This window comes from Polistes dominula, unplaced genomic scaffold (genome assembly GCF_049000335.1).
Source record: "Polistes dominula isolate Pdom_NZ unplaced genomic scaffold, Pdom_raw_medaka contig_15, whole genome shotgun sequence".
Lineage (NCBI taxonomy): Eukaryota > Metazoa > Arthropoda > Insecta > Hymenoptera > Vespidae > Polistes > Polistes dominula.
In genome coordinates, this window is record NW_028300915.1 from 9,189,200 (window position 1) to 9,216,030 (window position 26,831).

Consider the following 26,831-nt stretch of genomic DNA (forward strand, 5'->3'; position numbering starts at 1 on the left):
ACAAAAATTCTTATGAAATAGAATTAAAAGTCGAGTACTTCGACCGTCATTATTCCGGGTCAAGAAGAAGAAAAAAAAAGAAGAAGGAGCCCTTTTTTCTTAATCTCTATCGGATAGATTAAAAAGTAGAAAGTACGAATAGTACGGGACAGAAATAACACTATAAATTCAATCGATATCAACGATATGGAATTATAAAAGCAACGAAATGTTGACAAACGATTATGTTATGTATTGTAGAATTTTATTTAATACTATAAGTTAATATCAATAAAAAGTCTAATCTGTTTGAAAACTCGTTAAATTAGTTGAAACTATGAGATTCTGTTTTTTCCCTCTCGTGGTTCGATAAAATATAAAGGGATAGGTCTTTTAGCGAGAAAGATCGAAGTAAGAGGAAAAGAAAGAAAGAAAGAAAGAAAGCTACTGCAAGATTTCCGAAGAAAAAGGCTCTTTCTCTCAATTCGAATTGTCCAACTTGAAAGCTTATAAAAACAAATGCGGAAATTACAATCGAAACTCAAGCGGCGAGCATGAACATTGTATGAAAAGCTAGCAATATGCTAATTGGATGATGAAAATTAGTGAAACTGAAAATGATCCGGAGGATGATGAATTCAAATTCTTTTTCATCGAGTTTGATGAGCTTTGGGGGTAAAGAATGCTCCGTTGTATTTCATTCTTATCAAACAACTTTATAATTTGCAATATAATTAATTTGTCCAATATAAATTCATAGAATTTTATCGTTATGATGTAAAACATACATGAGAACATTTCCTCATTGCGTTTCAACCAAAATGCTAAGAAAAAAAAAATGTTAACGCGTCACTTTCAACTTATTTTTTCCAACAAAGTTTTCTCTTTCTATACTTTTCTACATTTTTGTTCGTTCGTATAAAGAAGAGAAGAAAACGTTGGAATTTAGTATCACTACTGCATTTTTTAGCTACTACCAAAGGTAGATATCTTGCTATCTCGCGAATGTAATATTTAGCTTTTTAGTAAATGAAGTAAACTCGATCTCGGTCGTAAATAATGGCTGCAGAATTTAATCAGAAAAATCTTTTTACCTTTTTTATCTCTCATTTGTTGTTCCTTTTGTTGGAATGACAAATTAACTTACAAGATAAATAATAATTCTTTTTTCACTGTCGATTGATAAAAGAGCAAACTTTCCGGGAATAAAAATAAAGAAAGTAAAGAAGACAAAAAAAACCATGAAAATAAATTCTCATTTTGAAAGGAAGAAAGTAGAATAGCGTTTGGACCGGTCGCGATGAGCATTGAAAAAGCTTAGCGTTGATCGTGAAAGGACGTAAGGAAAATGCGGTTTGAAGGTGCATTCGCGATGTTACTTGCTTTTGCATCCTCGAAGAGGTTGCACTTAGCGTCTTAGGTTGTTACTTTTTTCCTTGGATGAAGAAAGGAAGGGAAGATAGGTAAAGGTGATGCTGTCTGATGGTGCTGTGAGTAAAAACGGAAGAAAGAAAGAAAGAAAGAAAAAGAAAGAGAGAAGGAAATAGAAGAGCAAAGAAAAAAAAAGAAATAGAAGTAGTAGAAGAAGAAGAAGAAGAGCGAGGTCGAGGTTTTAGCGAACATCTGCCAAGCAGGCTGATTTCTAGCCAACGATAAGACCTCGAAATGCAGCCGAGCCGTGCATCAGGGTATAACCGCGTCGGAATTCATTAGTTAACTCCGCGGAACGTTCGTGGTAGTGATGATGATCGGAGCCGCCATATTCAGTGACTCTTCTTTTCGTATCGCAAACCCTATTCGCGCGCTGCACTCGGAATAATATCGTGTTCAAGAATTCAACGAACGCCGGCAGAAATTCACTGCTTTTAATGAGAAAACAGGAAAATGTTTTCTAAAAAGAAAATAAAGCTCCACCGACTTACCGAATTAAACGTGAAAATGTTTCAAATTGAGAAATCTATGGCTTGAATTTTTTCATATAATTATTATGTCACAATTCCGTTGATAAAACAAAACAAAAACGATCGCACGTTATCACCAACTATTTGTTTGCAATTTATTTTTTATCCAACAATTTGAACACATTTTCTAGCTGATTGCGATCGATCTATCGTATTGCCATCAGAAATAACATATATATCTTATAATTTTGTATCATGTTTATATAATATTCTATCTTTCTCTCTTGTCAGTAATAAAAAAGAAAAGTACATATTCGTATTCCACGCTTCGACGAAATGAAGCTTCCCCTAATCTAAATAGCTTCCGATTGATTTCTGCGAAATAACTAAATGGATTTATGTGGATAACACGGTCTGCAGTTAACACATTGGTATTGGATGACTTATACGATATGCGTAATGTGTATTTTCTACTAGGAATCGGATGACGTAAAAGTACGTAATTCTGATTTTCATCTATTTACCTTGGGAATATAATCAAAAAACACTATAAATGAATACATACATTTTCAATTTTCGATTTACTATTTTCGAGTTGACTATCTTGGGATTTCATATCGAAGAAAAACGCTTTAACAACTATGACTACCTTACAATTTTATACATCATAAGAATTATAGCTGATTAAATAAGTAATTAAGGGGGTATTCTGGTCTAGAGGCATGAATTTTAGGTACTTTTTCAAGTGTAATAACAAAAAATCGAATAATATTTTCACTATCTATAATGTTACAAAATATTCATTAATATTTCGAGAATACATGGAAAATAAAAATAGTAAAAAAATTTAAAATTGAAAAAGATATAGGCTGATGAAGTGGGGGGTCCCAAAAAAACGGCGCGCGGCAAATGTCAAGATTGTAGCTCTCCTGGTAATATGAAATAAAAAATTAAAACGGATTATTAATTAAGAATAATGCCGCTATCGTTCAAACTAAAAGAATTGAAAAAAGTTTTTTTTTTCGCTAAATTACAGCTGTTTACATTATTTTTACCACCTTTTTTACTTTTCCGAATTTTTTAAAAATAGTAAAAATTGAAAATTTTGCAAGATTTTAGTTTGCACGATAGAGTTAAATGCATAGAGAAGACTCTTACCAAATTTCAAGCAAATCGGTTTAGTAGAAATTGAGATATCTATACATTTGTGGAAAAAAAAAACAGTTTCGAGAAAAACGCGTTCAAAGTTTCGCGTAATAAGGGTAGGATATAGGATGTCGCGTCACTACAACAGTTATATCTCCGAAAATAAATTGAATTTTGAAAAATCCTTTTGAGGACATATTCTTAAAAGGTTAAGCTTTGAAAATATGAGAAAAAAATCGATTTTTTCAAATTTCTAGACCAGAATACCCCCTTAAAAAAAGAATTATTGTTATGCCACCTTTTCAAAAGTACATGTTTGATAATACCATTAAATTCGAGAGTAAATTTCAAAAATCGAAGAAAAAAGAAAATGACAAACGGAATTAGCTTGCGCGGTCACTTATCTCGAACTTACAATCGGTTACCTGAATCGTGCGATTGTACCTACTACATCAATATGAGGTTCGCGAAGTAATGCGCGTTCAGTGGGTGCGACCGCGTGCCGCGGAAGAAGCTGAAACGCATGCGCCGAATCCTTTAGTAAATTTATCTCTCTTGCTCTCAATAAGTTTACCTCTGCATCTCGTTCGGATGACTTCGTCAGGAGCCACGAGCATCGTCGGGTATACTCGGGTGCAGTGTTCGAGTGGTGGGGATTTGAACGGACATGTTGTGTGCGTAATGCTGGATAGGTAGTGCCGTGGGGTAGTGTTGGTAGGGGAGTTGAGAGGCGGAGGGATGGTTCGTCGGTTGGTGTAGTTATCGTCGCTACGTTATACTCCCGTCGTGTGAGAAAGAGAAAGAGTGAGAGAGAGTGTGAGTAGTGAGAAAGTGTAGGTGGATGGGAAGAGTGGGGAGGGATTTACTAACACATAGAAACGGACGATGCCACTCGAGCGAATATCCCCGCTCCGATGTTCGCGGCAGTCCGACGCCGGTCGCGTAGCTAGCATGGCTGGATTTTCTCGCAGTTTTTCGCCGGTTCTCCCGTGGTAAAGAAAGAGAGAACGAGAGAAAGAGAGATAGAGGTAGATAGACGAGACACGTAGTAGCAGCAGCAGCAACAGCAACAGTACAGAAACTCGCGTTGTATTCGATAACGCATTCCTTTCGTTTCGTTCTATTCAGTCGTTTGTCGTACATCCTAGCATTAAGACATTTGCTTTTTATTGTATTATTCGAGATAAGCACAAAGAAAGAAAAAGAAAGAAAGACAGACAGACTGACAGATACAAAGAAAAGAGAGAGAGAGAGAGAGAGAGAGAGAGAAAGAAAGAGAGAGCTAGAGATGGAAAGAATGAAGTAAGAAAGGAAAAGGAGGGAGAACATATAGGCGATCGAGTCGCGACGTGAGCCAGAACGGACGCCAGATGCTCGAACATAACCTCAAAAGTGAAACTCTGTAGTCCAGTCTCTTACCATTTTCTTACTCCAGCCACGAAAGTTCAATAAATTCATAATACACAAAAAAACCTTATTTCTATGATCTCCCATCTTTCTTTACCACGCGACACGTGCTCGTTCTGCGTGCGTTCCAATCAATCGTTGCTCTTGTTGTCTGATTCCTCGCGTTGAGTATATCTCGTCTTCGTCATTTTCGTCGTCGTTGTGGTGGTTGTCGTCGTAGTCGGTCGTGTCGTCGTCGTTTGTCTTTCTTCTCGCGCGTGTTTATCACTGTGTTATCATAAAGAGAGAGAGAGAGAGAGAGAGAGAGAGAGACAGAGAGACAGAGAGACAGAGATTTGGCTAATTGTCAACTTTAATCGTGTGTATGAAAATTTAAAGAATAGATAAGCGATTTAAAGAGACTAATTGATACTAATTGAAAGATATATATATATATATATATATATATATATATATATATATATATATATATATAAAGGAAAAGAAAAAAGTGTATCGTGTTATTGTATTATAAGTGATCGAAGAAATAAAAAAATTTGAAGATAGAAATAAAGAGAGAGAAAGAGAGAGAGAGAGAGGGATAAAGAATAAAATCAAAAAGAGAAGGAAACGCAAGGATCAATGTTGATCGTGTTTTCTCTTCTTCACCCTGCTCATCCTCTTCCTTACTGTTATTGGATCGTTAAATCTTTGATGTCCGACAAACGGTAGAGGGAGTTTTTGAAGAACTAGTTTCGTGTTCAACGAATCTCGTTGGAATCCTCCTCTCCCCGCAATCTCGTCTCTTAAGTTTCAAACGGTCGTTTACGGTAAGTTTACATAGCTATTATATCTTTATATAATCTTTATTTATGCTTTTTTTAGAACCTTCTTAGTTCTATTTGCGTGTGTATTTTCTAGCCAGTTTGTGGGAAATAAGGATTGATAGTTTATTTTTTCATATTATTATTCTTTTTATTATATTTAGTTTTATTTATCATTTATGCGTTGCATAATCAATTCACGACAGGTTGCAGGAGAGAAGTTTTGTTGTTCTGCTGGAAGGTTTATCGCGTGACATATTCCTGTAACGCATCCGTATAACGCCATGCGTTTCCCTCTAAAGTAAACAAACATCCCAATGTTGTGCTTTTTTATTTCTAGTTAATTTTATCTGCGATATATTATATATGCCCCAAGATAAGCGGAAAGTTATCCTATCTTCAACCCCCTTGACAATCTGAAATTGAATATAAAATTTGATGCGATAAATTTTATTTTGGGTAAGAAATATTTTTAAAAGCTACTCTTCTACTGGATCTATTTTGATTCTATTCGTGTTTTATAATTGTTTTCTTTTTTTTTGTTTCATTTATTTTATAGCGAAGTTTTTTTCTTAGTAAGTGATTTCGTTGTTTTATGTCATATATTTTATTGTAACATCAAAGTAGAAATCTGGATTGGTAATTGTAATAATTGTATATTGTAGAAATTGATATTCTTTTTACAAAATAAAGATCACCAAATTATATAATTTATATTATATTTAACCCTCTGTTACTTTAAAATCAAATACTCGTTTACTTTTTTTTATTAATTTTATTTTATGCATTTATTTCAACAGTATTACAATTATCTTATATTTTAATGTTAATATTAGTTAAATTCAAGTTATACTCACAGTTAATTTTATATAATTATACTAATGTTAAATATATTATCAATTCCACTCAACGTACGTCTTTTGCTGAACTAAGTTGAATAATTGTTTTGCTAGTTTTAAATGTTTACGTAATTTGGCTTAAATCTTTTTTATCTTTGACGATTCATCATTTACTTATAATTTTGTCTATCGCTCTCTCTCCCTCTCCCACTCCATTTTTTTCACTTGTTCGTTTCTTCTCAGTTATGAAATGTTTTTTTATTCTTATATCATAATCCTATACTTCGTGTTTCTACTATGTTCTCCTTTTTTTTAACATATAAATGCCTCAGGATGTTTCTCTGGAATCCCTTTTCTACCTTGATTAAAAAGTTCGTTCATCCTAATTAAGTGTGTAACAGAGAAGAATCTTGTTACGCTGACACGTTACTGGAATGAAAAAGACAAAAGAGGATTATTTTTACTATGATCTAGAATTAAATACAACTTTCATGTTAAATGCAATTTATTTTTTCGATCAATCCTATAATTCAAACCCATTGATGTAATATTTTTAACTTAACAAAAAGAAAATTAATTTTTTATAAAATTTATCATCCTTTTATTCGAATAATAATATTGAATTAGTTTATTATAAAAATACGATCAAATTATGCAGAAAATTATCAACCCTAAAGATGACAAAAAATTAGTTAATTAAATTAGCACAGATCACGTTATTTTACTAAACATTTCTTAGCCATAAACTCATCAATTAAAATACAAATTTCTAATAATATTAATTATGCAATACCCTAAATAAATCGTTAAAAAACGTTATGAAACAATAGAACAAAATAAATTAATAATTTTATTTTCTGTTATTTTTTTTCCTTTTTTTTTTTTAAATAAAATCTTTAAATAAAATTTAATTAATTTTAAATCATTAGGGGGTAGCTCTTTCTGTACAACTTAGCTCAATTAATTCTTGTGACAGAACGAATATAGAATATTTTCGACATGAAACTAGATCGTTCTCTCAAAGAAAATGTTACGTAGAAAACTTCTATTATTGTAAACACAAAATAACCCTACGTGTTCTATAGAATGACGTGGCGGAGAAGGCTTCGTCAAGAAGAGCTCGATCCAGGAAGAGTAATTTTACAGCGCGCAAAAGCGAGCCGGTCGATACTAAAACGTGAGACGGACTACGACGTTCTGCAGCCTTTTTTATTCGCTTTTTCTTTATTTCAATCTTTTTCTAAGAAAATTTTCTTAAAAGAAAATACATTTATCGGTTCTCAAATTTCATGCAATACGAAACATTAGAAATAGAGTTTGTTTTCTTATTTAAAAAACAATTAACATTTAACTAAAAAAATAATTTTGAAACCTTTTACAGGTAATTAAAAACTAATTATTATTATTTTTCATGCTTGAAATCGAATAACATGAAAAAATATTTTGTTCAAGAATACTTAACGCAAATTTACGAATGGAAATAAAAATTTGTGATTTTACATTTTTTTAATAATCGATATATATTTTACTAGAATATGATTATTTTCATTAACATATAATTTAAATTTAAACAAATAGAATAAATAAGATAATATGTATAAAAAAAAGAAGAAGAAAGATACTTTAGTAGAATAACTTGTAAGTTAAATGACGTTATAGAGGGTTAACAATAAATTTCTACCATCGTGTTAAAAGAATAAGAAAAAAGAAAATTCAGAAAAAGTAGAAAAGAGAAAGAGAAAGAGAGAAAGAGAAAGAGAAAGAGAAAGAGAAAGAGAAAGAGAGAGAGAGAAAGAGAAAGAGAAAGAGAGAGAGAGAAAAAGAGAAAGAGAGAGAAAGAGAAAGAGAGAGAAAGAGAAAGAGAGAGAGAGAGAGAATGAGAGAACGAATGGAGCCACGCGAATTAATTATTTCTCCGATCGTTTCTTGACTTCCGAACGAGTTTCAAGGCAAGTTGGAAAGTCGTGCCGAGCATTTGCGATTTCTTCCTCCGAGTTCGCGGAAGAAGTTGGTAAGGAAAAACTCGTAAGACCGTAATATCGAGGGACGAACCGGTCGATCGTTCTTGATCATCCTAGAATGACGGAGCGAAACTAAACGCCGAATACGCGACTACTAGTTATCATCATCTGTTACGAGACAATTGCTTTCAGCTCGAGTTTTAATCAACCGGATATCCTAGTATTCCTTATCTTCTTGGAATGAATATTCTCTGAATCTTATTGTAACGTTTGTTAAGAGTTTCATTATTAATAATATTCAATTACGATCTGGACACTATTAAATTTAATAAGCTCACGGTATCGTATCTATTAATAATAAAATGATTCCAATAACCGTGTCGATAATTTAAAAAATTTCAAATTATTTATTTTATAACGAATAATTCTAAATATTTTGCTAAATTTTCGACTTAGTTTATTGCCATAATTAGTTAAATATTTAATGGTAATTTTTTTATGTGCTTATGTATTAGTATTTGTATTCAGTCCGTGTACGAATCCTACCATCTGAACTTTTACTAAATTTTGTTATACCTTGAAACAATAAGAAACTATTCGCTACTCTATTTTGATGCAAATGTAAGTAGTAGTCGCTATTGTTAATGAAATGATAAACGAATGATAAATAAAAAATTACGAGTACTGATACGTGGTAGAATAAATATAATAGAAAAATACCATTGCATCGACTCATTCTTATAATAAATACAAATGTAGATACTGTTAATAATGAATATTCTTCGAACAAAGAATTGTATTTTAATTTTCTTTCGAAAAGAACTTTTGTATTCCAAAGGGAGAGAAGGTGGTTGGCGTAGTTACGAACGATCGTGCTGATTCGTTGGCTGATTCAAGTCGATGCTTCGTTAACGGGTTAAATTGGATTTCCTCGATTGTCGCTATAACGATAGTTCCCGCGGTGACGTTTAATTAGATCGTAGTAGAGTCGTGTGGAAGAAGATGGTCTATCCTAGAAAACAAAATGCCTTTAGAATGATAATTTACAATCTATAAAAAATAAATCATAAAGAAAGAGAGAATTAATTCTTATTTCATATTAATCAATTCATGAATTCACTCACAATTTGTTGTATACTTAAGTAGCTACAAACAGATCAAAAGAAAAATATCACAAAATTTCTCTAATTTCAGATCGTCATAACTGATAATGCATTTTTGTTTCAAATGGTTAAGAATATTAGTATGAGAAACAAAGGCTTCCAACTTCTGTTACTTTTTTTTATTTCTGTGTGTTCGTTTTGTTTTGAAATTATAAATGCAAATGATGGGATAGCGTTGAAAAGGTAGATAAAAAATCGTTACGAGCTTGCTCTTTGAACAAGCGTCATAAATAAAGGTAGTAGGTACTACTCGTGAACATAGAAAACACGTTAACTCGTGTTCCTCAATGCCCGCTTATATGCGCCAGAGAATCACGTAACAAGCGATTTTATTTTACCGTATATGTCTTCGTTTCTCTTTATAAACGAGTAAATAAGTATATACAGAGAGATATAGATAAAACGAGAGAAATAAGGGATAGGGTTTGATTGTTTGACGAAATAACGTTTGTATATAATAGAAAATGTGCGTGAATCTCGTTCATAAAACGCGTTAAGTCATCAACGCGAGAGACTCGTTAATCGTTCACACCACGAAGAAACTCGTAATCGGAATGATTAAGCGTACCGCTTATGCATACCATACGATTACATGGTACTTTTATTAAACGATTACGCGGCATCCTACATCCTGATTAATGTAAATTTCATTACCAATCTTTTTTTCTTTCTTTTTTCTTTTTTACCTTATGGCTTAACCATAACGAGAATTTTAATGAACTGATGAACGCACAAAATTTATCCGAAGGATAAGTAGATGGTATTAAAATGTGAAAGAAGTTTTATAGAAACCTTTTTGTTTTTGTTTTTTTCTGTTTTGTCATAACGAGATATCAATTATAATTTGTGAATTATGTTTCTCGTGATAGAGAAAATATCTTATTAAAAAGAATTCGCTTGCTGACCTGGAAGACGATAAAGACGTGATGAAGGAGGAGAAAGGGGGAATGGGAAGAAAGAAATCGCCGTAGGTGTCTCCCAAAGCTTCTTTTATGGCTCGTAAAGCAAACGTTGCTCGTATGTAAATAAGTGTAATACAACGGTGTTACAAAAAGGTCCCGTCGTTTACCTTATGTGTTGCAACTCATATTCCAAGATGGTCAAGCTGCAATCTAATTATCAAGTTTAACGAGTATCGCAGCGTTTGATTACTTTCAAAAGCGAACTCGTAAATAAACTATTGATGTTACATTTTAAACTTTATTTTATTTCTTTAATTAATTAAGATAGTTCTTTACGTAATCAAAGCGGTAATTATTTTCTAATTTGATATCGTTTTGCAGGACATTTTTTTGCTAATTGTTTATTATTATATCGTTATATCATTCGTTGATCAACAAAAATATTATTCGAATTCGTTGATCAAAATAAATATTATAATTATTGCGAATAATTTAATAAAATTGCTTAGATAAAGAATATGCATCGTTTAGAATAGATTTTCTAATAATAGTCTTGTTTTTCAGAGGATGTAAAGAAAGACTTATTTTCTATTAAATTATCTTTCGATATTTTTGTAGCGTTGCTACAAATCGATTGGAAACTTTTGCATGTTTAAAATAGTCTTAATTTTTTATTTGATATTCGCTGCTCTATTATTCCTAAAATATTTTCTATGTTTTCATCTATGCATTCATTGACTAAAATTAACATTATTACGAATATTATGATAAATTTAATAAAATTGTTAAGATAAAAAAGATCGTATATTCGTTTTCCTAATAATCGTTTTATTTTTAAAACAACAGAAATAAATTATTACTACCCATTACGTTATCTTTCGTATGTTTACTCTTCTCTTATAAATTAAATAGAAAATATGCTATGTTCAGAATAATCCTAATTTTTAATTGTAATATCATTTATTCTTTTATTCATCAAATATTAATTATGCAACAGCTATTTATTAATTCATTAACTTAAATAATTATTATTATGAATATTATGATGAATTTAATAAAAAGTTTTTAGATAAAGAAAATCCTTCTCGTATTTTCGTTTTTTTTAATAATCGTCTTGTTTTTTAGAGGACATTGGAAAAGTCCTTATCTTTTGGAAATAGGAGAATAAACGGGAGGGATACGAGGCGATAAAAGGAAGAGGTAGTTCTCTCTCTCTTTCTCTCTTTCTCTCGTGTAAGTGAGGGTACGAAGCCACTGTCGATTTAATTGGCCATGGCGAAGTTAATCCAAAGTAGATCCTCGTCTCTGCTTTTGGTAGCTCGTTGAAAAAGATAGAAAGAGAGAAGGAGAGTTTAGAGAACGGCTTTTCCATTGGTTAGATCACCTTTAAACGACATGTTCTACTTTAATGCAACGTCTTGGAAGTTCCCTTTGGAATCCATAGTTCGGGGGATGTTGGAAAAATTTCTACATCTTCGAAAAGCTGTTTTCGTTTTTTTGTCTTGGTGAATAAGAGGAAGGAGGAGGGGAAAAGCAAAAAGTGAAGTCTACTTTAAATAGGAGAATGTTTAAAAGAGGAAGATAAGATTTTTATTTTCGGTCAATTTAAATAAAATGATATTGGAATTTTTAATATTATATGAATACTAAAATTATTTATTTAGATGTGGGATATTAAAAATTATCTCTTTCGATAGAACACCGTAGAGATATATAATTTATTTTCATATTAATATATATTCTGTCTTTATTTAAATATGAAATACAAAATATTCTAGATTAAAAAAAAATATTTTATGTAATTTTTTGGATATGAGTTAAATATATTTGAAAAATAATAAAGTATTATAGCGTTACTTAAAAACAAGATATTAAAGATATAAATTTATTTAAAAATTAAATATCATCGTGACTATTTCGTATAGAAAATTTCCATATTCTTTATTAGTCAACTCTATAATTATCAATTTTGTGAAAGACTAGAAATTTGACTTACTCATGGGGGAATAAAATGAACGAAGGGTTTGAAAAAGAGTTGAAGAAAGAATTTGATTAAGGGGGTATTCTGGTCTAGAAATTGGAAAAAATCGATTTTTTTTTTTTCATATTTTTAAAGCTTAACCTTTTAAGAATATGTCCTTAAGAAGATTTTTCAAAATTCAAATTATTTTCGGAGATATAGCTGTTTTAGTGACGCGGATTCCTATATCCTACCCTTATTATGCGAAACTTTGAACGCGTTTTTCTCAAAACTGTTTTTTTTGTCACGGTTGCCATGATATCTCAAGTTCTACTTAACCGATTTATTTGAAATTTGGTGAGAGTCTTCTCTATGCATTTCTCTATCGTACTAATCAAACCTCTTACAACAATTTTCAATTTCTACTATTTTGAAAAAATTCGGAACAGTAAAAAAAGTGGTAAAAATAATGTATCTTTTTTTCAGACAGTTGTAATTTAGTGAAAAAAAATTTTTTTCAATTCTTTTAGTTCGAACGATAGCGGCATTATTCTTAATTAATAATTTTTTTTATTTTTTTATTTCGGATTATTAGAAGAGCTGCAATCGTGACAACCGTCGAGCACCAATTTTTTGAGACCCCCCACTTCATCAGCCTATATCTTTTTCAATTTTGAATTTTTTCACTATTTTTTTTTTCATGTATTCTTGAAATATTAATAAATATCTTGTAACATTATAGATAGTGAAAATATTATTCGTCTTTTTGTTATTGCACTTGAAAAAGTACCTAAAATCCATGCTTCTAGACTAGAATACCCCCTTAAGGACCAGAGTTATTCTTAGCTCGTTAAACTACGTGAAATGTTAAATGACTTCTTTTATTTATATCGTTTATTACTTATAAATCTCTTTTTTTCTCAATAAACTTATTTTTGCAGTATACTACTAGATAACATAAAAGTAAAGAAACGATATTTCTAGAAGCATAACAGTCTGTAGAAAGACTTTGTTAGGCATACCGATAGGAAGATTCCGATTGGCGTTATCGAAAATACCGATGTATTAAATATCTAATCGAGATCATTTCGTCGTTCTGCCAGCTTTCGTTCGTAGTTTCTATTTATGATTTACTATTTACGTCTAATAATCATTGATAACGTGATTGCAATATCGATTAGCGTTGCATAAGTTATTGACTATTATACTTCTACATTTAGTAGATAAATATTTATTATTTCTTAGAATCTTTAAGTTATTTTAATTAAGAAAACAAGACGCAAAAAAACAATCGTTTATTCTAGGAAAAATAAAATTTAAACAAGAGAAAAGATGAAAAGAGAGAAAGAGATAAATCTAAAAAAAATAAAATCTGAAGTATTTGTTTGAAAGAGAACAAATTGGATAAGTTCGATCGTCGAACGTCATCTTATTAAATGAGTTATTATTGTGAAACTTCCAGAAATCTCGTTATCGATGCATCCAAGTAGGATGAGCTTTATGAGAGAAGTAACTATCGTTGTAGAAGGAACCGAGAGAGTGAGAGAGAGAGAGAAAAGAGAGAGGATCTACAAGAGAATCTTCGACGTAACTTCGCGTGCCATTGGCGAGCCATATACCATCCGACTTCCTGAAATTCCTTTGTCTTTGTGCCATTCTCTTTCTCTCTCTCTCTCTCTCTCTCTCTTTCTCTCTCTCTTTCTCTCATAACGTTTATCTTATGACAGTTTCATGAAATCAGGTGAACAGAGAAGAAGAAGGTGGTAGTGGTAGTGGTGATGGCGTGTTGGTGGTTGTTCGATAAATTCATCTCGTGCTTTTAGGTAAGGGCTTAGGTAGTTAGGTAGAGTAGCTTCAAATATTCCAACAATATAAGAGCAAAATGATATATCTTTTCAAAAACTTGCCATCTCTTAGAATTATGTGAACGATTTGATTTAAAATATTTAGCTAGTTTGAGAATAGTTTGTTTTTCTTTTATGTTTTGCAACGAAATTATCAGGAACTTACCTGTAAAATGCATGTAGAATGAAAGAGAAAAAAAGAGAAAGAGAAAGAGAGAGAGAAAAAATTTGAACCAGCCTATTTCGTGCTCTAGCTTGCATTATAATTTCCATCATCCTCGAGTAGATGCTATAAAAGGTATTAAAACGAATACGGTGGGTGCGGGTTGACGATAATAATGCATCGTTTGGTCTGCAGATGTAGCCTTTAAAAGGAGACTAGGCGGATAAGAAGGAGGCGCGTCTGTTCCTAAAGCCATAATCGTTGGATACCATTCCCCTTTTTCTTTTTTTATTCTTAAACTCCTTTACCACCTATAGGTGACGCAACTTACGATCTCCGATCGATCTTTACATGTTACATTATAATGCGGTTTAGTTATATCGATAGGTTACGAGATCATCGTTCGTCGTTAATTTTAAGTAGGTGTAATACCAGTATAGCAAATTTTCCTTAAACTTTACGGTTGTTTTTTTTTCTTTTTTACTTTATATAAAATGACGAACTATTTAAAAAGAACGTTTCATGTAGCAGCGAGACGTTTATTTTCCTTCTAAAATACCGATTTTACGGAAATTGAGTAGGAAGAAACTTCTTGAGGATGGTTAAATGAGGTTTCGAAAAAAAAGAAAATAAAAAAAGAAAAAAGAAAATGCTTTTGAAACTTATAACACGTATATATTTCGAGCTACGAGGTCACTTTGCGTTTGCTATTTATTTTGTACTTGAAGAGTTTCCTAGATAGATAAGAATATTATCTAAAAAAAATTTGAGAATTTACCATGGGAAAAAAGCAACTTACCCATTTCTATTTATCGTTTTAATACTTGATATAATTTTGGTTCGGATTAGAACTTTATAAAAAAAAATGGAAGACCTTATTGTTTATTAAATCGATTTACGCGAAGAACAAAGAAAATAAAGGGGAAGGAAACATTATTATTTAGTCTATTATGCCATATGACGAGTATTCTTTTTGTTATTACAATACTAAAAATAAAATATACTATTATGAATCGAAGCAGATCCGAGTCGATATGAAAAGATAACATATCGTTATGCTCCATTGGTCTTGATTAACACGTCGTACGACTAACTAATTGGCTCTGCAAGGGAACACAGGATCCATCCGGCAGGATTTGCATATGGCGATTCGCTTGATCATCGATCGACTCTAGTCGCGGACACGGTATCGTGCAGTTCGTTCGTGCAACTCCCTCCCCCCACACACACACGAGAGAGAGAGAGAGAGAGAGAGAGAGAAAGAGAGAGATACCCACGATCACGAACACATATACATATGCTCAAAGAGCTACAAGCTTTATAGATATATACAGTATATTATAGAGTGTAGGAGATAAGAGGAGGGAGGTAAAGAGAGGTGGAGACTAAGGAGGTTGAGGAGGAGGAACGCGTTTATCTGCACCAAGCTTCGTGCATGATAATTAAGCGTATTCTAATGCATTCCGCGTTAAAAGGACGAGGCAGCTAGGAATAATGCCTCTGGCAGACTGCCGGTAATACTCGTATAGCATCCTCACGATCGTCGTTGACAATGCAGCTCGTTTATCGGCTAAGACGCTATCGCAAACGACAAACCTAGTTTGCTCGATGGTTTCGCACACCAAACCAACGAAAGAACGAATGAATGAATGAATGAAGGAAGGAACGAACGAAAGAACGAACAAACCAGCCTTCTGGCCTCTTTTTTCTTCTTCATTCTTACCATTTTAAAGAAATTCGATGATGGCAGCAATGCCATGTCTTATCGTGTCGTTGATAAAAGAAAAATGAGCTTCGTTCTATTCATTAGGTATGGTGACCTTTTCAATTTTCCTCTTTCCTACTTTACGGATATATTTATCTTCTCTTCTTTCTCTTTATTTTCTTTTTGAATGAATGAAATGAAAATAATATTTGTTTATCATTTAGCTTTTATGTATGCAATATATCGTAATAATTATTTATACTATATAATATTGATCGTAAGATTCGTTTATATTTGTCACGTATTGGAAATATACCTATCAGTAACATATATGTATCATATGTTACTGTTAAAGAGTGAAATCTGTTAATCAATAAAATAATTAGTCATTCTATGGAATAAATAAACTGACTAGTTAAAACATGAAATTAGGTAGAATTAAATATATAATACTTTTATAAGAAGCGATTAATTAAAGTATGAAATTAAAATTTGATATCAAATATAACAAAAATATTTTTCGATTATGTTTCAATTCTTATTTATGCTGCATTGTTATAAATTCGGAAACAATAAATATGAATATGTGCTTCTTTATTTTGTAAATTTCCATACGAAAGTTATCTATTCTTGAAAGTTTCTCTATTGTATATATATATATATATATATATACTAAATATATAGTATAGTAATACAGTATATATATACTTTCGTATCTTGATGGGAATTCTGGAATAATATGAAAGAGAACAACTTTCATCCGATCCAGAAAGTCTTCTATGTTCGGCCTTTTTCTATGCCACGAATTCGATTGTGGTGCTTTACCCGCTTCTGCTTCGATTTGACCTAGCAGGGAATAACGTCACAAGCAGAACGGTGCGATCACCTCGATCAGGAAGTAAACGAGTTCCCTGGTTCGGTCCAGCAAATCGGAAAAAGAAGAATAACCGAAGAAAAAAAGATATAGAGAGAGAGAAGGAGGAAGAGTGGGGAGGAAAGAAGGATGGAATAAAGAAATAGAGGAGAGTAGAGTGGGGCTACAGGGATAGGAGGTGGGCGGGTGAAGCGTGAGCCAGCGCGTTCCGAAGCAGTAGAATGAAAAAAAGGGATGGGTATAGAAAGGGCAGGGAAAAAATGAGATGAAGAAAAAATAAAAAATAAAAAAGAAAGAAGATAGCACCGCATACCTGGCGTTCATCGACTACCTGCTCTGGTATAACTCGATCACTGTAAGCAGTAACGTTCCTTTCTCTTCTTTCGTTTGTATACGTGTGTGCGTAAAATGATCATTGGCTCTTACCTTGGTTTGCTCTCCAAATGTAAAATTAAAAGAATCCCTTCGATGGTCTCAACCCTTTTTTTCTCTTTTTTATTTCTTTTTTTCTTCTTTCTCTGTGAGCAAGTTTTCTTTTCGTTTTCTCTATGAAATCCTCCTCTTGTCATAGCAGCTATTCAAAAATTTTCTACACTAAAGAGACATATATATATATATATATATATATAGACTAGAATTTTCTTCTCTTTCTTCGTAAACTTAAGCTGAAACCCCTAGTGACTACTACTTCTACTAGTTTACCTCCGACTAACTCGTGGCTTAGAGAGAAGGAAAGAGATAGAAAGAGAGACTCCAGTGAAACGTACCGACGCGTATCCACGAACTATTTATAGTTGAAACGTGTATATACCCAGCAAGCACACAGGATGCTACTGCGTCGATCTGCAACATTGACTTTCTGGATTTAACTAGGCCGACCGAGAGCAATGCACCGTGTCCGACTTGTTTCACGTTTACTTCGGACCCGGAAAACAACGAAAATGAAAATAGAAAATAAAAATAGCAAATATTCATTCCTGTTTCAACAGTTTTTTTCTGATTAATTACTTGTTGAACTTGTTTTACGCCAAACGCATATATGTGCGTGCGTGGGTGCGTGTACATTTTTGACAATTTAATTCGATCTACAAAACGATTTTTATTGAAAATAAATTGCGATCTTTAGTGTGAAAATACATTGATTCATTTTAATTTAATTCCTTTTTTTTAGGCTTTTTTCTCTCTTTGCTTTTTATCCGTCCAGTCATAAAAATAATTCGTCCATCTATTTTCATTGAAATTCATCATATACAGTACACGTAATAGATTGCGATAGGAGAGAATCGAGAATTGCAGGAAGGCCGGTACGGCCTTGTAAATCATCCCCATTGTGTAATTTAATTACATTTTCGGTAATCGGCAGCTGCGATCGATTGTGTTCACGAGCAAGCGTAATTTGCAAACTTAATCGGTTGTCGTGGTTCACGCTTAAGGCAAAATACCAGTTTGTCGGTTATATATCCCTCTCTCAGTTCGCGTTACGAATCTAACGCCTAATATGCGTTTACGCGAGAGAAGATCGATTTGCGACTAGTAGTTATTTCCAATTTCCCTTAACTTCCATGTTCCGCGAACGTTTACGCGTCATTAAGAAACACTCAAGTGCAACGCTCACTGCACTATAACTGTCAATATTTTCCTATTATTTCAAAAGCATAGCAAGCAACATTATTGATTTTATTGTTACAATAAGTATACAAAATGATTTATAAACGAGCGTAGATGAAAATTGTTTGCTTGTTACATAGCACAGTTGCTGTTTTATAGTTTCAACATTTATTTTGAAAATAAATAAATTGCCAGCTCAAAAATAAAACAAATTATTGTAAATATCGTTATTGGTACACGTGGCGTGTTAACAACGTTTCCTTAAAAAAGGGTTCGATACGGAAGACATTTAAATGGCTCCGAAAGTGAAAGCTTAATAAGTTCAGATTATGGTGATTACGCGTTCGTCGGATTTACTATGTCTTATTTTAATTAGATAAAATTGCAATGCGTTTAGACATGTGGCAAACGCTTGGATAACTTTTATTTTTAATCATCCATTAATTATAAACTAAAGTATGTAAGACGTTAGCTCGCGTAATGTTTCTTTTACATCTATGATCCTCTATAATAAAATGTTTAAATTTCAACAACAAGTTTCTATTCGACGGTAAGAAATTTTTCAAACATTACGAGTTTCTCTCGTTCTCCTTGAATTCTCCGTGATCGTCTTGTTCACCCACGCAAGATTGAAAGACATCTTACATTTAGCCGATCGTACGTACGATTAGTTTCACGTTTCAACGAGCACGAGTTTATTTTTTCTTCTTATTTTTTATTCGTCTCTAGTCTATCACTTATTATCTATTAAATCTATCGTGTATAAATGATTGGATATGTGGAAAAACTATCATTACATAAATACGACGTGATACCAGAAATATGAAGAATGACCTTGTTTTAGTAAAACTTTGATTAGCTGAGAGTTAAGTCAGTCTTCGAGAAGATTACTCGTCGAACTAACGATCGACTAACTAAGCTGTATTCCCAAGTGTATCGAGAAACTTCCTTACTGCAAAAGGGAGGATCCAAATTGTAGGAAACAGTTGCGGTGAAATGCTTAGTTAGCCATTTTCCTTCTAAGATATTAGATATCCGTATCTACTTAAACTTGATGGCGGTTGTTTCAATTGCCTAAAATTGTTTGTTTCTTTTCTACTCTTATTGTTCCAATTGAAATTTCTTCAGCAGCGTTGAAAGTGATTTTTCAAGGTCGTAAAAAAAATTTCTACGTCAAATGAAATAATGTAACACAGAGGTTCGTGCAACAGTTTCAAATGCTTTCTATTTATGGGTTAATTTATTTATATTTATTTTTTTATGCTTATATTTATTTTTTTTATATTTTTATTTAGTATAAAATATCTTTTTGTACCTAATGTTTGCATGGAATTTTAATGCAATCGTACAATTATTTTATTTAAAATAAAGATAAATATATTTCTATCGTGTTTTTCGTAATTATTGGAATAAATAAATTTCACCTTTCGCGTTGCTTTCTATATTTTGATATTTTATTATAAAATACCAGTATATACAATAAAGTATCTATATAGAACCTTGGCGTAATCCTATTCCTACTAAAAGTACTAATTAAAATGTTCATATACACATTCATATATGATGTCTTTTCGCAATATTTAAAATTATGGAAATAAATGAATTCCACTCTTTGTTCTCTCTCTCTCTCTCTCTCTCTCTCACTCTCCTATAATTTTATTTTTCAAAGAAAAAAAATAAAAAGAGGTTAATTTTTATTGGACTTTATTAAACATTTCATTTTTGTTTAAATATATTTTAACAAATATTTTCATAAAAATAATTTGAAACGTTTATTAAGAAGAACTAGTAAGTAGGTATATCATTAGTTTCTTCCCTGAAAAAGAAAAAAGATTAAGTTGAGACTGTTATGCCAGAAAGATATTAACGGGAGAGTAAAAGAAAGAAAAAAAGAAAGGCCAGTTTAGGTGAGTTTGCGTTTTAATGAGACCGTTTCCCGAGTCGTCGCTCGCTCGTCGAATAGGAAGAAGCAAATCGGAGGCACGCGATATGCTGCTATCCATGCGATCTCGGAACGGCTAATTACTCGAACAAGTGGAAAATCGATCCATTCAGCAAGCTCGTATAATTTATACGCGTTACGTACGCGCCTGTCGTCATTCGAGAATCGTTGCCTTTCATTGCCCGATCGTCTGGCCAGGTATTTCCCTTCGTTTGAGGTATGCAACTATATCGTTTATCGATGCTCATTAACGTGTTGCTGAACAAATTTACAAAAAATCTTTTATGGATAAATTATTTAATGTTAAATAATGTATATTACAATAAATTACGTTTATATTATTGCCGTTTTCATTTAATATTGTATTTAATTAAATTTAATGTAAGTCATTTTTCAAATTACATAATTAAGTATTGTAAATATGTTAATTTTTGAGAAGTTTCGCGTTTAATATAAAAACAATTTCTTTTCGGTCGAACTAACTTTTTTTTACAGCAAAAAGAAGAAAAAATTTTTTTATTTAGTTTCAAAACTTTCCAACCAACTCACATATATATTTTTATTTTCATAATTATTTTTATTTTTTGTTACTGTACTATATTTTTTATAGGAAGCTTAGTAATATTTTTGTTTTATTTTTTAAGTTGATATATATTTGTAGGGAAATCAATCGTTTTGTATCCGGCTAAGGATATCTAATCTCCCCGTGTTGCCGATACCACTCGAGATACAAAAGATATCCTTTATTTCCACAAGTTATTGTTTATTACATTTACAATATAATAACGCTTCGCAACCTCTCACACTCAATCAGACCTCACAAAGTCACTACTCACTCGCTATTCTTTCACTATTCACTCACTATTCACTCACTATTCACTCACTATTCACGCTCGCTCTCATCGCTCGGTTCTCTCACGCTCCTTCCAAAAAACGCTCCACACGCGTGACCGCCCTCTCCTTATGAGGTTTCTCCCCCACCCTGCATCCCCGAGGGACAAAGCATTTTCGAATCGTTCTCGAATTTTCCCGACGTCCAGCTCGGCCTAATAAACAAATCACTGATATCGCTCGAGAACCTTCTAGACTCACACAGACTTACACACATAACTTCCCCAACTTACAAAGAGCAGTCTAGATATCGTCTTTCTTTATTTCGATAGTCTTTTGTTGCTTACCTACTTATCTATGTTTACTCTTTGATATCCAAAACTCCCCTACATATTTAATATAATTGTGATGTATACCGATTGTTCTAAACATATCTTTGAAAATATTTCTTTCAAAGAATATCTTAATTATAAACAAAAAAGTATTATACCGTTCGTTTAACGAAATGCAAAAATTATTGTTTTTATACTATTGTGATACAAAACTTGAACAAATTTGAATAAAACAAAATAAAAATTTGTCTATTACTTTTTTCCTAGGTGAAGAAAAATACTTTACACGGTCCGTTTCTACTTTTGGGCGTAAAAATTAAATATTTAACACGCTCGAAATATTTGTTCCTCAACTAGGTTTGTAGATATTTATACACAGGCGTTGAAAAGTACATAACAGAGCGCCTTTCCGTAGATACATATAAGAAGGTGTTTCAGTTTTCTGCACATACACACGAACACATGCTAGCGCATGCTCATAAATACACATATACATATTATAAATATGTTGCAACGTGTTGTATGAAAAAAATGTTCACCAATTTTCTCTTGACTCGACAAAAGCTTGACATTTTTGCGTGTCGCGTATAACTATCGTCACGTAAACATTTTTCTCTATCTTTCGGAAGTTTCGTCGAATTAGCAACTTCTCATGTGTGCTACGTAATTACCATCTTTATAAAAAGAAAAAATCAAATAGATAAAAGAAAATGAACAAAGCGACTTCTTATCTTTTATTTCCTCTTTTTTTATTTACGTTCTCTTTTTTTTTACCTACGATGAGGGGTTTCAATCTGTGCAACAAAAAAAGAGAGAAACAAACACACGCAACCCTTATATTAATAATAATAATAATAATAATAATAATAATAATAATAATAATAATAATAATAATAATAATAATAATAATAATAATAATAATAATAATAATAATAATTCGAATAAATTTTATTAATGTCAATTTTCCATTGCCAATGTTCGTGAAATATAACAGCGAAGATGGTAAGAACGTGTAAGTAAAAACCGAGAGAGAATTTCTTTCATCTATCCCAAAAATTAATCTAAAACGTAGTTCTCTCTTTCTCTCTTTCTCTTTCTCTTTTTCTTTCTCTCGCATGGACTCGTAGAAAGAGTATGCGTTAGTGTGAAAGAGTGACGTTTTTTGTCTCTATATGTGTACATATGTGTATATGTATTTACGTTTATACGCGCACGTGTGTGTGTGTGTGTGTGTGAGTGAGTGAGTGAGTTTGTGTATGTATATGTCCCGTATTTTTCTCGACGTGGACAAAATTGCACAGCTGCCGCGCCCATTCTGTTTTCCTCACTGACACGATCTCTCGTGACGCATTACGTGCATGAACTTTCTCTGCAATTGAACGTACTGGATTACTCGTGCGCGAAACAATGGCGTACTAATGAAAAGCTCCTGTTATCGTGAACCGCTAGTACATAAATGGAAAAAAGTGAAAGAGTTGTTGGAGGAAGAAACGGGAGTAGTACGGGTGCCGAGGAAATAGGGGATGAAGCGAGAGGGTGAATGAAATAATAAAAAACAGGAAAGAAAGAAAATGTAAAATAAAAAAGCAAGAAAAAAAAGTAAATCCAAAGCAACAAAATAAAAATAGAAAAAGTTTTTTTATTCCTTACCATTCGTTCCGATAAAGTGTAAAAAAACTACTATATATATATTTAAATGTATGAATATTTAAAATCCCTTTTCTTTCTGATCTCGAGAGAACTGAAAACAAAAAAAAATGGCTTGAACGATCGTAAAACGATCGAAATGGATTGAAAGATATATATATAAAAAAAAAACAAAAACAAAAAAAAGGAAGAAAAGAAATGAGATAAAGAAGAAAGAATTCGTGATCGGATTGGGTACATCCTCCTTCTCAATGTTGGAGGATAATCGGAGGAATTACCATCGTTATTGTCGTTATTAGGCCGTTCCATAGCCGAGGCTCGCTATTAAACCGGGCAAGTTCGTTGAGAACAAAGGCTCCTTTGTACTTGCTCTTTCTCTACTTCTCATGATTTTGGTTCCTTGTTCGGTCAGCAACCTTAAGGATCTGGAAACCACCCTCTTCCGGTTTCTTTCTTTTTCCTTCTTTCTACCCTCCAGAAACTTCTAACGAACTCTTAAAACGAACTCGTCGAACTTGCAAACCGGATATCCGTTATCGAAGAAGCTTAGATCTTTGGGGAAGGGGAAAAAAGAATCGCGAAAGAAACTTGGGTACTTGAAGGAAAATGGATAGAGAAAAAGAGTGAAAGCGAGAGAAGTGGTCGGCAGGGGTTTTAAGGGTGGGAGGGAAACTCTGAATAGACAATTTATCGCATGTGTACGTTTCTATTTAAAGGTATTACGATGGACCAACAACGCTCGAGTTACACTGTCAAGAGAGTAGACCATTGTCGTCTTGTCTTATCTCTACTACTCTTAAGTAACTGATGATGCAATCGAGCGATTCAGTATCTCTCTCCCTTACTCTATCAATACGCTCCTTGCTTTTCTCTTTTTTGTTCCTATTGTCGAATAAGAAGACTTACGATTAATATGTTACAGTTGAAGACGAACAACTAGATCGTTCCATCTGACCTACTATTAAGGGGATAAGTCATTTGAACTGGAACACGTTAATATCTTCTGTATTAATTGTTTTATCGAAACAAATTTTTAGGATATAATTATTTTACTGAAATTTTTCATAATTTTTATTATATTTTTTATATGAAATATTTTTTAATTCTAATATTGTTAAAGAACTATTATGGTATCCATGGTACAGGATTTCTTAGAAATATTTATATTAATTATTTTCTAAAGTTATGGTTTTCTCATTGAAATTTTTGTTTATACAGAATTATAAACTATTCTATTTTACGTAATATAGAATATAAAATAGGAATTGCTTAGAAATATGATCCTAAAGATATAATTATTTTACCATTACTTATTCTCTTTCTCAAATACCGTAACTTTGTCTTAACTACTTTTCACGTAAAATCATACACACATAAATGAGATGTATACAGGTATCCCTCCAACAACACGGTTTCTCCTAACACGGTTTCGTTATAACACAATTCACAAATTGCGGTAAATCCTCCAACAACACGGTATCCTATAAAATGATTTTCTTTCAAAAAACCTTTTTACAACATTGTACTCCTACAGCCGCGGCAAAGCTTGCCGTCTTAAAGATACAGTGTTTTGGAAAGTATTTCTTTTCATCTCCATGGCCTGAAAACAAAAGTGTCTCACGCTGTTATAAACTGAAAACATCAATGTTAAATGCGTGTTGAAAGAAGATATGGCCCTCTTCAATTGAAATAGAAAACGTGCGTGAATCGTCACAAAATGAAATTGGTGGCATATTAGAACTTGCTAAATCAATCGGAGGCGAAGATTTTGTGGATATGGCTATTGAAGACGTTCAAAGTTTATTAGTGGAAAAAGAAGTTGACGAAGCGGATTTAATGGAAATGGTATCCGGAACTGTAAATCAAATTGATCCTGAGGACACTAGCCTGATGAAGATTGTGCTGTTAATAAGTTAACATTAAAAATATTACAAGAAGGCCTAAACTTAGCTGAAAATTTCGAGTCATTTTTCTTGAATGCAGATCCTTCCAAAGAAAGGAGCCGAAAATTCAAAAGGAAGCATCAAAACTGTCTAGCTCCATACCAAGAAATTTACAATGACCTGGTAAGAAACAACAAGCAAAGTAAAATTACAGATTTTTTAAAGAGGGAAGAAGATGCAAGAACTTAAAACAAAAGAAAAACGTTCTGAAAGTGAAGACGATATCATTCCACCGAAAAAACGTTCTCGGTTGAATTAATTGAGTGACGACGAAGAAATAAATTAAATTAAAGTGGCGTTAAATTAGGATAATATTTTTTATTTTGTACTGTTCATACATTTATATTTTAAATAAAAATTAAGTTGTTCATTTAAAAAATAAAATATTTGTTTTTAAAAAGTTTTCGGAACGTAACTCCCTTTGTTGCCGTGGCTCTGGGTCTCAAACAACACGGTTTCAAATAACACGGCATTTCCTAGGGATCTATCTACCGTATTGTTGAAGGGAGACCTGTACCTGTTTTTTTTCTCTTTTTTATCTTGTTTATTGTATAAGACAGAGAAAGATAGAAAAGGAAAGAAAAGGGATTGTATGTGAATCTTCGTACAATGCAACGATCTGCGAACGATCAAGATATTCTTGCTGACCAATATCTCTTTTCGAGTTCCGCAGATTGAATTTGTCCTTATTTCACGACTCTTAGCTTTTGTTTGGTTTTGACCCTTTCTCCTCCACCACCTTCTCTACTTCTTCCTATCTCTGTTGCTCTTAACAAAATCTAAGAAATCGTTCTCGTTTATCGCGACTCTGCTATCATTTTCTTTTCTTTCGATGCTTCTTTTTCATCTTTCCTTTTTTTCTCATCTACCGTTTCAGAATTCTTTTACCTACTTATTCGTGTGAGACGAACGCCTCCATGCCAAACTTGATAAGCATTCGTGGAAGGAAACTGGTCGGTGGGCCCTGGATAGCTCAATTGGTTAAAGAGCAGTCGCCCGGAAAGCGAAAGATCCGTGGTTCGAGTCCCGGTCCAGTCAGTCCAGCGGTTCAGTTTTTTTTCACGAATCTTACATTCGTGTAGTTAAAAGTTTTATTAACTTTGTTCTTTCAATAGCGAGCAAACTCGTCTGCGTTATTTCGATTATATCGATACGAATAATAACATTTAATTATAATTACAATTATTTAGTCTGGACAGTTCCGATGAAGATTTTCCTTGATTTAAAAATGAACTTTTGAAATTCCTAATTAGTAATATTCGTTTATTCGAATATAATAAAACAATAGTCAATGCATATGTAGGAGACGGCGCGTAGAAAATACACGATCACGCTTAGGTAAATTTTTAAAATCAGTATAATTCACTCGGAAACGTTCGTAATACAATTTTACGCTCGATGAACACATGCGTTCGTTGCACTTCGTTGTACGTGTATGCATACACACGCACACTCACATATTACAAATATATTGAATAAACGTGAGAAATCGTGGAAAAAAATTAAGCCAGCCGTGAATATTTCCTTTCTTATTATTATTATTATTTTCTTTTTTTGTTCACATCGCAAAAGTTAAATAATTGCGCGCGTGTACATGAAGCACATATATTTGTACGTTGTTGTCATGATTTATTAAAAATTTGACATATCAGTAAGTTTGATGATAATCAATAAGCACAGATTTATAATATTACGTTCTTGGAAATCAATTGAAATTTTTAGCCGAATATATTTATAGTCGCAGCGGAATTCTATTTTTTTTTTGATCTGATCAAATATTGATGAAATTCGCGCATTACGAGGGTAATGACAGGTTATGTTGGGCGAATACTCGAGTTAGCTAGAACGTTGCATTAAACTGGCTCGATGTTATTTGTAAAA

At 32.5% G+C, this 26,831-nt stretch overlaps 1 protein-coding gene across 8 annotated transcripts in view; it reads left to right on the forward strand.

The window, feature by feature from the left end:
- Positions 1 to 26,831, forward strand: part of sfl (N-deacetylase and N-sulfotransferase sfl) — a 500,037-nt gene that overhangs the window by 272,602 nt on the left and 200,604 nt on the right. Inside the window, exon 1 of one of the 8 annotated variants that reach the window (XM_089170136.1) lies at positions 3,784 to 4,054. The exons of 5 other annotated variants lie outside the window; for them this stretch is intronic. The gene's annotated coding sequence lies outside the window, so the exon portion shown is untranslated. Of the gene's footprint in view, positions 1 to 3,783; positions 4,055 to 4,911; positions 5,243 to 26,831 lie in introns of those variants that run through there. 2 more of the 8 variants (XM_015327020.2, XM_089170140.1) reach the window with 2 other exon arrangements.